We start from the raw sequence: 13,973 nt of genomic DNA on the forward strand, positions 1-13,973 counted from the left end.
AGCAGCTACAGGAGAAGTTTTTAGAAGTGATTTTTAGAAGGCCAGTAAAGAGAGCATGGAGACAGATGGAGGACGCCAAATCCACTGAATCTACACGCTTCCTGTTTCCACCTCATCCTTCCAGTGCTCTACTATACTCCCTGCTCTCTCTACCACAACTGTCTTTGAACTTGCCTGGGCCAGGTCTGAGTCCAGCTTTGCAACTCCAGCCAGGTCACATGACACAGGGGTTTGCTCTGATGTCAGCAGGCAGGTCAGTGGAGCCCTCTGGTGATGGATTTATGCCAGTGAAACAGGAGGAGGCCTGAGAACAGACAGCAGGCTTAACTAGCAGGACAAAGTAGCATGTAGTACTTGAAGGAGTCATCACAGCCAGTCAGTTATCAGGAAAATGGAACATCACATACATTTTCTCTTCTTTGATTTTCATCAATGTATTTCCTTTGAAATTTATTTATTTATTTATTTTATTTTGAAATATTTCCTTCTGTCAATACTTCTGCCTGATTAGAAGCTCATAGGCACTTCCTGTCACTCTACAATAAAATAATGTAAAGGCTGCCCTCTCTGCCCTCCCACTAACTGACACAAGTAAACTGTGTTAAGATGCCCTACATGGACTAAGGTTCTTGGCCACATACATATAGATTTGTGTGGCTGTAGAAATCATGCCATGAAGCTCCCAGCGCACATTTTTGATGCTTCTGTCTGTGGCAGAGGTGGTTTGGAGCTCTGCAAAGCCTTGGTGGCTTTTACTGACTATACACCCCTACCCATTTATTATGAACAAACAGCACAACTGTTTGTGTTTTTTTCTATATTACACTTGCATGATTTAGATTTATACTTATGTGGCAGCTGTTCACTGGCCTGACAAAGTTATTTTAGATGATATCATGTCATGAATAACACAAGTTATTTTCCATGAAATCGAAAAGTGGTGAAATTCTCAAAAAATGAATGAGACATGTAATTTGACATATTTTGTTGTTTTGTGTGTGTGTTTGTCTGTATGAAATTTTGACATGTATCTGAAAAACACAATTTTGAAAACACTGGAAAGACCTCAAGACATTTTTTCTTTTGCTTACTATGTAAACAAAAATTCCCACCAATGCTTTTCAGTGTGAAATTTAGTGTGTAGAGAAAACACCTGTGCCAGGTTGTCTCCATCTAGTGGTGAATAACGCATTACCACTACATCAGGTGAGTTTTTCTCTGTGCACAGTGACACAAAACTCATTTAACAACATAAACTATTTAAAAAATGATGCAGGCAGATCAAGGCAATGTTACAGATTCAGTAAGAACAGAAGTTTATTGCAATCCTTCAAATATGCAGGGCGTCACACTAACACAGCTGCTTATGTCCAGCATCGCTCTGTTATTATCAATTTGATTCGAAACGTGTCCAGTTTATTGTCTTAAACTGGCATTAAAGCTTCAATGAACTAAAGTGGTCCCTCTGAGTCAGCACCCAGAAAGCTCGTCTCTTTTAAAAATGTGGCCATAAATACGAGCGCTGCTAGGATCTTAAAACACTGGGGCTAAATCCAGACCTGAAATCTTTGGAAGTTTCACTCAGTAACAGCACCTTTTTAATATTATTGACTATATTTTATAGTCACATTTATATAAAATGTCAAACTATATACGTTAGCTAAAGGTTGAAGTCACAGAATTATAATTCATCCATCCATTCGCTTCCGCTTATCCTTTTCAGGGTCGCGGGGGGCGCTGGAGCCTATCCCAGCTGTCATAGGGCGAGAGGCGGGGTACACCCTGGACAGGTCGCCAGTCTGTCGCAGGGCCAACACACAGGGACAGACAACCATTTGCACTCACATTCATTCGCACATTCACACCTAGTGGCAATTTGGGTTATCCAATTAACCTATCCCCACAAGCTGCATGTCTTTGGACGGTGGGAGGAAGCCAGAGTACCCGGAGGGAACCCACGCAAACACGGGGAGAACATGCAAACTCCACACAGAAAGACCCCGACCTGATGGTGGAATTGAACTATGCAAAACAAAACTAGAATTAAATGAAATTATTAATAGAAAAACACAATTCCTTGTACAAAGACTTCGCTTGCAGAATTTTGAACACAGTAACAAATCAGGTCGATTTCTAGCAAACCAGTTAAAAATAAATAAAGAAAAAACAACTATATGTGCTACTAAAGATTTATCGGGGAACACAATATATGACCCTGGAAGAATAAACAACATTTTTAGGGATTTCTATGAAACTTTATATTCACCACAAATAAACCCGTCTAAAAATGAAATTGATTTGTTTCTTGACAACGTAACTCTTCCAAAATTACTAGACAGTCAAGCAATGGCACTGGATTCGCCACTGACGCCAGGTGAACTCCAGGAAGCCCTGGTAAGTATGCCCAATAACAAGGCTCCAGGTCCAGACGGCTTTCCTGCAGAATTCTACAAAGAATTCTGGACAATTTTGGCACCAGTATTCCATAGATTGTTGCAGGAAATCAAGAAAAATGGCAGACTACCACCAAATATGAATTCTGCCAACATTAATCTCCTGCTAAAACCAGGAAAAGACCCTTGATTTCCCTCAAGTTATCGTCCAATATCCCTTATAAATGTAGACCTTAAAATAATCTGCAAAGCTCTCTCAAAGAGATTAGAGAAAATAACCCCCCTCTTAATTCATCCTGACCAAACTGGTTTCATAAAAGGTCGGCACTCCTCAACAAACACTCGTAGATTACTTAATTTAATAGACTACTCATACAATAAAAACATTGAAACCATAATATTATCTCTAGATGCAGAAAAAGCATTTGACAGAGTTAACTGGAAATTTTTATTTGCAACTTTACACAAATTTGGTTTTGGAAACTCTTTCATAAATTGGATAAGAATATTATACAATTCCCCAACAGCTCGTATCAGAACAAATGACCAGACATCCTCCAGCTTTTGTCTCATGAGGGGCACCAGACAGGGATGCCCACTCTCCCCTTCACTTTTTGCAATTTTTATCGAACCTCTAGCAGCAGCATTTAGACAGGCTACAACAATTAAGGGCATAAAATGTAAGAACGTAGAACATAAAATCAGTCTCTATGCGGATGATGTGTTGCTTTTTCTGCAAAACTCACAAATCAACCTCTCTGAGGTAATTACTCTAATAAACTGGTTTTCAAGAGTTTCAGATTATTCAATTAATTGGCCAAAATCTACAGTTCTTCCCATTAACTTCTCCTTCCATAATTCATCTTCTGCCCCACTACAATCTGGAAATATTAAATATTTAGGTATTAATATTTCTCCTAAGCTTTCAGACTTAATTAAATTAAACCACATCCCACTTCTAAAGAAAGTAGAAGGCGATCTGACTAGATGGAAATCTCTACCCATATCACTCATGGGAAGGGTCGCCACTATAAAAATGATGATCTTGCCAAAAATAAATTACTTATTTTTAATGATCCCCAACAAACCATCACAAGATTGGTTCAGATCTCTGGATTCACATATTTCTAAATTCCTTTGGAAAGATAAACCCCCGCGTATCAGCTTAAAAACACTACAAAGAACCAAGGATAGAGGAGGATTAGATCTGCCTAATTTTCACCAATACTTCTTAGCCAACAGGCTTCAGTTCATCTCAGAATGGTTAAAATGTACCCTCTTAGATGAGCCCTGGCTAGATGTTGAACAGGCACTATGCAATGATCTAGAGATTTCAGACCTACCATTTATTAGCTCAAACATCAAAAGACATGAATGCTTTAAAAGCATCAACATCAGCTTTTCTCTGACAGCATGGTGGGAGTTTCTAAAAATAACGGAGTCTTCATTAATCCCATGCAAACGTACACCTATCTGGAATAACCCTGACATATTACAAAACAATAATAAGATTAATTTCCCAGAATGGAGTTGTAAAGGAATTAAATACTTAGAACATATATTAGAGGGAACAGAATTTATTCCATTTGACAGACTAGTTACACAATATGGGATCAACAAGAAAAGATTTTTAGAATATCAACAAATTAAATCCATAGTAAAAAAGAAATTTAACCTCAGTCAAGTTGAATTACAAACACCACCAAGTGTGGTTCAATTTCTTACTCTTAAATCCCCCAAACTATTATCTAAAATATACAGAACACTTTCTAAAATAGATGAATCAATATCCCTTCCTATTGCAAAGTGGGAAGCAGATTTATCAGTCAGCTTAGACCAAAACATCTGGTCTCAGATGTGCTTAAAAACCTTTAAATTGATTAAAAATCCCAATCTGCAATTAATACAATACAAAATACTGCATAGAGTGCACTATACAGGTCATCGAATGTTCAAGATGGGCTTTACATCCGCCAACAACTGCTCACACTGTCAAGGCAATACACCAGACAATTACATCCACGCTCTTTGGTTCTGTCCACCAGTGCAGAAGTTTTGGCACGAGATATGTGAAGACTTATCAAAGTGTCTGAAATGTAAAATTCCAACCTCCCCTTTAGTATGCTTGTTGGGAAATTTGGATGATGTCACTACAGAAACTAATACAGTCCACATGGTTTTTACTGCCCTATGCATCGCCAAGAAAACGGTCCTCATGAACTGGAAAAATAAAAATAATCTTAATTCTAGCCAATATAGAAACTATCTAATAGATCACATTAGCCTCGATATAGCCTCTGCCACCACATTAGATCAATCCCTCTGGGCTCCTTTGATCGGCTCCATCACCTAGCGGGGTTGGGGGGTCGTGGTTTGGTCCCGCCTTGGCTATTGTGGTTGATGTGGAGGTTGGGATGGGCTTAGGGCACCTGGAGGACCCCTAGAGACGTTATCCCTGGAGGGCTTAACCCGGGGGTTGTGTTCATAACCTGGTTAGTGGCTCTGGTCGCTCTCAGAGGTTGTTCTCCTCGTGGCCGCGTGCAGCGGGGCTGGAGGATGGTCTGTGCTGGCGGACGTAGGTTACTGGCCTGGTGGCCTGGCTGCCCCTGAGTGGATCCGGGGCGGGCGTCGGGGTTTGGGGTTCGGGGGTGCTTCGCCTCCGTGCTGGGGCTCTGGCTGGGCCTTGGGGGCTTCGGTCCTCGTCGGTGTGTCGCCGAGGTTGTGGGCTCAGCCCTGGCGCAGGGGGCCTCTTGTGCATCGGCCTAACCGGGGGGCTCTTCAACTGGCAGGGAGGTTGTTCCATCTTTGCAGGAGTCCACTCTGCAGGTGGGGGAGAGACATAGGAGAGGTGGAGAATAAACTTAACCTGGGTGTCTGTGTCTTGTGTAGTCTGGGAGATGATTGAATGTTGGGGTGGGTACAGTTTCCTCTGCGGTGGGGTAGGGTGGGCTGCCCCGGGTCCTGTGGGGCTTGGCGGTGCTGCTGCCGTAGGCCCCGGTCTGGATGGGCCTGGGCTCCCTTGCCTTGGTGGATACCAGAGGACGGGGGTGCCTATTGGGGTCAGCGGGGGAGCTGGCCCTAGGGAGGGACACCCTCCCCTCCCTTCTTTTCCTCCCCATCCCCGGCTGCCTCCCTCTTCCCGCTCCACCACACCCACCCACACAGGTAGGGCTTTGGGGTGCGGGTGTGTCACCAGGGTGCAGGGGAGACATTCCCCCCCCCCTCTGTCCTCTTCTGGCCACCTGTGCCTCAATTTTATCTCACAACTTAGACATCCACATTACTTACACTCTCATAACACACACACACACACATATATATATATATATATATATATAGGGCCTTGAGGGTGGGCACGTTAACGGCGTCCAGTAGACGGTCTGTGTATTCAAACCTACCTCTGGCGCCGGTGCCCACCTCTCAATTTTAAATCCATGTAGACATTGAGGGTTCTCGGGAGGGGCCGTGCTAACACCTGCTGCTCTCTGGCAGCAGCACCATGCTCTCCCTTGTTTTAAACACACTTTAGAGCAACACGCAGCAACACTACACTTGAGCGGGAGGAGGAGGGTATGGGGTCTTAACACACCCCCGTTCTCTGCTAGCCATCGGGGCGGGGGGGCTGGGAAGAGATGCTGGCTGTCCGATTGGCCTCCCTGCTGCTGCGGAGCCTGGGGCGGTCTGCTAGCCTCCACCCCGGAGGGAAGGGTAACATCTCTTGGGTCTGGGTGCCGTTTCCCCCTCTGGGGGCGAGGATACCTGGACCCGGGGTATAGAGTATGTTTGGGGAGTGTGATTGTGTGTACATGTCCATTTACGTTTATTCCTACGTTGGGTAAGTGCTGAGTGTTTGTATATGTGTGCATGAGGGTGGGAATGCATGTCTGTGTCTGTGTGTGCCTGTTTGTCTGTGTCTATATGTCAGGTCGGGTCTTAGACTCCACCTCTCTGGGAACTCCCAGGCCCTCCAAGTGTGGAGGCCTATCTCCCCTCACCACACTCCCTGCCGGTGACTGATGCCCTCAGGGGTCGGTGCATTGTTGGTTCTTGGTGTCCGGGGCTGGGCGCTCAGGTCATGTGCCAGCTCACTCCCGGTGGCTACTTGGCGGGGCCTGGCGCCTGCTGCTCAGTCGGGCCTCTTCCGGGGCACGGAGGGCCCTCGGGCCTCCGGCCTCTGTGCCTGCGGCTCGGTTCACTCTGGCACAGCTGGCTGCCGGCGGAGCCGGCGGGCACGCCGGTGCAGCCCCCTCTAGTTTCAGCCCGGTGGCTACTGGGTGACCCCTCGCCTGGGTATCCTCAGCCCTTCCCATGAAGGTGGCACGGATGCCCCTCCGGTGGTCCTCCTTGGGCTCTTGCACTCTGGGACCTCTGGATGTCTGGGGCCTGGATCTCCTCCATGCCTGCTTCATGCCCTGAGGGACAGGGCTATGGCTCTCTACATCCTCTTGCAGACCATTACATGGGGAAACCATTTGAATACAAGCGCGCCGATCCACACAGGTGTGCACACAGGTGTTCACTGTTTGTAGACTTAAATCACACCTTTCTTGGCTGCTACTTCAAAGCACATTGTGCACTGTCTGTCCTGCATGCTGCACAACAACATTCAATATTTAGTATTTACTGCTGTTTACACTTAGGTAGATTAATGCGATGGTGTTGTGTATAGTATGTTGCTTTGTTTTGTTTTGGTTTTTTTTGCTTGTTTTCTATTCTTTTTCTCTCAACAGGTGATCCCGGAGATATTTTTTTTTCCCCCCTTTCTCAATGTCCCTCTCCCCTTCTGTTTTTCTTTTCCTTCCTCTTTCTTTCTCCCTTTCCTATCCCTCACTCATGTCTGTCCCGTCTGTAACAACTGAAAATAAAATAAATAATAAAAACAAAGGTCGATCAAATGGACCAATACGGCAATGCCATGATGATCCATTTGGCAAAATAAATCCATTGGGTATCCTTGTTGGTCTTCAGACAACAATTCTGACAGCTAAAGAACCAAATGGGACAGGCAAAAAAAAAAAAAAAAAAGCGCCAAATCACAACAAATGTCGCCTCAAGGCGCTTCATAGATACAGAGAAAAACCCAACAATCATATGACCCCCTATGAGCAAGCACTTTGGCGACAGTGGGAAGGAAAAACTCCCTTTCAACAGGAAGAAACCTCCGGCAGAACCAGGCTCAGGGAGGGGCGGGGCCATCTGCTGCGACCGGTTGGGGTGAGAGAAGGAAGACAGGATAAAAGACATGCTGTGGAAGAGAGACAGAGGTTAATAACAGATATGATTCAACACAAAGAGGTCTGTTAATACATAGAGAGCGACAAAGGTGACTGGAAAGGAAAAACTCAGTGCATCATGGGAATCCCCCGGCAGCCTACATCTATTGCAGCATAACTAAGGGAGGATTCAGGGTCACCTGGTCCAGCCCTAACTATATGCTTTAGCAAAAAGGAAAGTTTTAAGCCTAATCTTAAAAGTAGAGATAGTGTCTGTCTCCCGAATCCAAACTGGAAGCTGGTTCCACAGAAGAGGGGCCTGAAAACTGAAGGCTCTCCCTCCCATTCTACTTTTAAATACTCTAGGAACAACAAGTAGGCCTGCAGAGCGGGAGCGAAGTGCTCTAATAGGGTGATATGGTACTACAAGGTCATTAAGATAAGATGGGGCCTGATTATTTAAGACCTTGTATGTGAGGAGCAGGATTTTGAATTCAATTCTGGATTTAACAGGAAGCCAAAACAGGAGAAATCTGCTCTCTCTTTCTAGTCCCTGTCAGTACTCTTGCTGCAGCATTTTGGATTAGCTGAAGGCTTTTCAGTGAGTTTTTTGGACATCCTGATAATAATGAATTGCAGTAGTCCAGCCTGGAAGTAATAAATGCATGAACTAGTTTTTCAGCGTCACTCTGAGACAGGATATTTCTAATTTTAGAGATGTTGCGCAAATGGAAGAAAGCAGTCTTACATATTTGTTTAATGTGTGCGTTGAAGGACATATCCTGGTCAAAAATGACTCCAAGGTTCCTCACAGTGTTACTGGAGGCCAAGGTAATGCCATCCAGAGTAAGAATCTGGTTAGATACCATATTTCTAAGCTTTTCAGCGCCGAGTACAATGACCTCAGTTTTATCTGAATTAAGAAGCAGAAAGTTAGTGGCCATCCAAGTCTTTATGTCTTTAAGACATTCCTGCAATTTAACTAATTGGTGTGTGTTATCTGGCTTCATGGACAGATAGAGCTGGGTGTCATCTGCATAGCAGTGAAAATGTATGCTATGTCTTCTAATGATGCTGCCTAGGGGAAGCATGTATAATGTAAACAGAATTAGTGCTAGCACTGAACCCTGTGGAACTCCATAATTAACCTCAGTGTGTGAAGAGGACTCTCCATTTACATGCACAAATTGGAGTCTATTAGATAGATATGATACAAACCACTGCAGTGCAATACCTGTAATACCTACAGCATGTTCTAATCGCTCTAATAGGATATTATGGTCAACAGTATCGAATGCTGCACTAAGGTCAAGAAGGACAAGCACAGAGATGAGTCCACTGTCAAAGGCCATAAGAAGATCATTTGTAACCTTCACTAAAGCTGTTTCTGTGCTGTGATGAACTCTGAAACCTGACTGAAACTCTTCAAATAAACCATTCCTCTGCAGATGATCTGTTAGCTGTTTGACAACTACTCTTTCAAGGATCTTTGATATGAAAGGAAGGTTGGAGATTGGCCTATAATTAGCTAAGACTGCTGGGTCTAGAGATGGCTTTTTGAGTAAAGGTTTAACTGCAGCCACCTTGAAGGCCTGTGGTACATAGCCAATTATTAGAGATAGGTTGATCATATATAAGATCGAAGAATTAATCAATGGCAGGACTTCTTTGAGCAGTTTTGTAGGAATGGGGTCTAAAAGACACGTTGATGGTTTGGAGGAAGTAATTATTGAAGTTAACTCAGAAAGATCGATTGGAGAAAAAGAGTCTAACTTAACATCAATGGTACTAAGAGTAGCTGTAGATAATATTACATCTGTGGGATGATTATTGGTAATTTTTTCTCTAATGATAAAAATTTTATTTGTGAAGAAGTTCATGAAGTCATCACTAGTTAACGTTAAAGGGATGGTTGGCTCAAAAGAGCTCTGACTTTTTGTCAGCCTGGCTACAGTGCTGAAGAGAAACCTGGGGTTGTTCTTATTTTCTTCAATCAGTGATGAGTAGTAAGCTGTTCTGGCTTTGCGGAGGGCTTTCTTATAAAGCAACAAACTATTTCTCCAGGCTAAATGATGATCCTCTAAATTTGTGACACGCCATTTCCTCTCCAGATTACGAGTCATCTGCTTTAGGGTACGTGTTTGAGAATTATACCACGGGGTCAGGTACTTCTGATTAGAGACCTTAGTTTTCACTGGAGCTACAGTATCCAGAGTCGTACGTAGTGAGGAGGTGAAATTATTAACAAGATAATCGACCTCTGTTGGGGTAGCGTTCAGATAGCTGCTCTGCTCTGTGTTGGTACAGGGCATTGACGATGATAACAGTGGCTGGATTATATTCTTAAACTTAGTTACAGCGCTTTCAGAAAGACATCTACTTTGATAAAGTCCACTCTCCACTGCTGCGTAATCAATTATTGTAAATGTAAATGTTATCAAGAAATGATCAGACAGGAGAGGGTTTTCAGGAAACACTGTTAAATGTTCAGTTTCTATGCCATATGTTAAAACAAGATCTAGTGTGTGATTAAAGTGGTGGGTGGGTTCTTTTACATTTTGAGAGAAACCAATTGAGTCTAACAACAGATTAAATGCCATGTTGAGGCTGTCATTTTTAGCATCAACATGGATGTTAAAATCACCCACAATAATTATTTTATCTGAGCTCAGAACTAAATTAGATATAAAGTCTGAGAAATCAGACAGAAACTCTGTGTAAGGCCCAGGTGGACGATAGATGATAACAAGTAAGACTGGTTTCTGAACATACTGAACAACAATGCAATTTGAGTTTTTCTTGTTTGTACTATATATTTGATTTATTGTAAGCAGCGGGAGTAAAACCTAAAGAAAAAAGTAAAAATATGAATGAATCTCTGCTCTTACAGCTTTTATTGTGCCGTGATGTCTCCTTTGAAACTGTCCTCTTGCTCGTCTTTTGGATGCTCACCTCTTCTTCACCTTTCCTGTTCCTTTCACTAAACTGCTGCACTCTTGTTCTCTGCTCTCGCCTCCTGTTCTGGTTACAATTAGAATGCAGTCAGCATGTGCCAAAAAAACTTGCTCCAAATCGATCATGTTTGATATGATGATGAAGTTTTTAACATCTTATTTATCAACTTATTTGATGCACTGTATCAATCAATTATTAAACAAATATCAGACTGTAGAAAAGCCAATAATAATGCACTGAGCAAGTTCATGCCATAAGAGCTAAATGTAATGTAAAATGTAAATATAATACACATTTCTGGACTGGAGCACGTACATCGTTAAAAACTCCAGGACTTCGTCACAGCCTCTCTCACATCCGCTTTACATGTGTAGTTTACAGGAAACTTAAATAGCACTGGGTGAATATGTTTGTAGCAGGATAACATTAGGCTCCCTTATATGAATGGGATTTAAACAGGGAGAAAGAAGAAAAATATTGGCATCAGTTACCAACACTTCACTCAATTGAGACTCACTTGTGTTTAACACTGGAATATGTGAACAGATTACTTATTGAGTCCTTTCTCAGTCCATGGGTTGTAAAACCGCAACATCCTCCATCCGTAGTAAGAGAAAGCGTCTGTGGCAATAACCAAAATGTCTCCATACAGCCTTTGTGAATAAGAAAACAGTTTTAAAAAATCTTTTTAAAATGTATAGAGCTAAATATAAAACGTGTCTGTGAGTCCTTCAGTCCAAATACTCGAGGTCGAGAAGAATATATAGCAGCCGCTGATCCCTCAATGGCACCAGTAAGACGGCAGGACAGCAGGGCCTCTTCCTCAGCAGAAGTCTCCTCCACTGCTAGCAGGAGAATGACACATGAGTATTTTAAAGGTACTGCGTGTACAGATATCACCGCTGGCTCACACAAGCTTGCTCTGACACAGCTACAGACCTTGGCTGTGTCCCAATCCAGCGACCGCACGCTGCTGAGTACGCATTTTGAAACCTATTACGTCACAGCGACGTGACGACGGCTGTCCCAATTTGAAGTGTACTCCAAATGCGCCGTCGATTTCCCCAAATTTGAAGTGTGGTCCGCTGTACACTTCGTGGTCCCATATATCCCACAATTCATAGCGCAGTGGTGGGTGTGGATAATTTTGCCGAGAAATACGGCAGAGGGCAGAAGCGGAGCAGCCGAAGAGTAAACTTTCAAAAGTAAGTTTACTGAATATTATGTCACTTATTTATGTGCGAATGTTTAATAATGAAGAACATTAAAACATGACTGTTGGCCACATGTCAGCAGAGTTATGTGACATTAGTGATGTGTACAACTAACTTGGTTTTAAAGCCTTTACTTTTAAATATACGTCGTTCAATAGTCGACCTTAATCTTACAGAGAATGTGATGATTTTGTGGATAATTAAAGTCAGTCATATATCCACAAACACAACAAGCTGAAAGTCAGTGATGCTGCTCGGTTTGCAGTCCTGAATATCACGGCACAAGCAGGATTCACTGCACTGTTAATGTTAGCTCTGTTATATTGCTGCCTCTGTTCGGTGGTGTCGAGCCAAACGGACTTTAACGTGTGTTTGAACGAGCTGACGGTTCACTCGTTAAGCTGAAAGAAAGATGCTTTAATCACAGCAGTCACACATGTGTCCACTGTACCATCTGGAACTCTTCTTGTTCAGCACTCGTAATAACACAAACACTAAATCCTCCTGTTTGTACACTGTCAAAGATACTTGTCTTTGAGTGAAGATTTAAGGTGATAGGAAATATAAATAACTTCAACTTGAATCTTTGACACAGAGTTCAAGCTCACTGCTGTAATATATCATAATAATCTGACAATAAATATAATATTGGCCATATTATATTTACATTACCAAAGTGAGATGACTTTAGTCTCATGAACAACATTAGCTAATTGTTATTTACTAACTAATCTTGAAATGACTGTTCAGTACAGAAATGAAGCCCAACAATTATGTTTTTGCAGTCCTGTGGTCTCAGCCTCAGCTAATCAAAGTGATGTCATAAAAAAGATAATGAATGAACAACAAAACATTTTTCTCCTTCATTTCTGTCAAACAATGCTGTATGAAACGTTTCTCGGGGTTAGTATCGTGGTTGCTAGGCAACCTGAGCAGCGCGACGACGGCCAGACCGTCCCATTTCACAAGCCTCTCATTGCCGCACTTCTCGTACTTCCTAGTACGAGAAGTGCTAGGAAGTACGCGAACTGCGCGTACTCCGAAGCGTTAGTGCTTCGTTCAAATGCACAACATGAATTACAACTTACTATACAATGAACACACATCGCTCACTGAGTTAGGTCATTCTTGCACCTTTTTTTTAAAAACACACTCCTTTAGCTTACATCTTGAAAGTAGTGCCAGCCATATGAGTTTATATTCCAAACAGTGACACACGAACTTGATCACCGAAATCAGCTTAACATGGCTGCTAATTTTCAAGCTTACTAGCTTATTCACGATTAGCACACTAATAATCATCATTAACCACACATCATAACATAACCAAACGATAACATATAGAAAGAAACAATGTACGTATAAAACACAAATTCTTACCTAGCAGGAGAATAAATAATCAGTATTTTAAGGCTACTGCATGTACAGATGTCACTGCTGGCTCACATGAGCTACCTCTGAGAACCCCACAGTTTACTCCCCAGCTGACTGGCGCGAAAGAGTCGTAAATCACCGGCATTGTAAAACTTTAAATTATTCCAGGGCATGTTAAAAACAAAACACCAAACAGATGGACTGGATATTAAACGGTATCAAACGACTAAATGAACACAGGGTTACAATTACATTCTACCATCGTCACATCGAGAGTTTATTCATTAATCATCAGAGTTCAACAATGTGACATCAAGTTGAAAACAACTTCAGTAACGCCAGCCAAAACAGGCTAACAGTGAATAACAGCACAAAAACAGCCGTGCTTATCGACAGCTCGACATATCCTCAACAACTCACCTCAGCATGGCTGCCATCGGTCACATTTTAACTGTCCGTTTTACAGCCTCTTCCAGAAAACGAACGCTTACGCGGTACACTATACTCATATACAGTATATTGATTTTATTTGGTTTTAGAGTTTAACCTGAAATCTTTTGCTGCTGAGCAGCAGAGCTCCAAAGCGTCCCCTGTAACCATGGTTACGCAGAGGCGTAACAGTGTTCCAACTGTGACGTCACGGAGGAGGAGAACCTATGTCACTGATACCTGGATCATCCTGCAACTTTTATTGGCATTTTTCTGCTGAGATCCGGAGCTCGACGCCCTGGCACCCCGGGATAAGATGAGCTGCTGTGTTTTTCACGGAGAAAAAATAATTAACATGGAATAACGTCAGTCTCAGATGGAAAAAAAAGATGTAA

At 42.7% G+C, this 13,973-nt stretch overlaps 1 long non-coding RNA gene across 4 annotated transcripts; it reads right to left on the minus strand.

Annotated features, from left to right (window-relative positions):
- Positions 1-19: 19 nt before the first annotated feature.
- LOC148098028 (uncharacterized) lies at positions 20-13,742 on the minus strand. 4 transcript variants are annotated; one of them, XR_015716649.1, is made up of 5 exons: positions 13,570-13,742; positions 11,079-11,406; positions 10,495-10,627; positions 1,154-1,218; positions 20-304 (listed from the first exon to the last, which is right to left on the minus strand). It is a non-coding gene; the product is annotated as an uncharacterized LOC148098028 (long non-coding RNA). The 4 variants fall into 4 exon arrangements; XR_015716651.1 differs by lacking the exon at positions 1,154-1,218 and having other exon boundaries at positions 11,079-11,403; XR_015716648.1 differs by lacking the exon at positions 1,154-1,218.
- Between the last annotated feature and the right edge of the window lie 231 nt (positions 13,743-13,973).

This window comes from Neolamprologus brichardi, chromosome 17, assembly GCF_056152115.1.
Source record: "Neolamprologus brichardi isolate AB-2024 chromosome 17, ASM5615211v1, whole genome shotgun sequence".
In the NCBI taxonomy this organism is placed as follows: Eukaryota; Metazoa; Chordata; class Actinopteri; order Cichliformes; family Cichlidae; genus Neolamprologus; species Neolamprologus brichardi.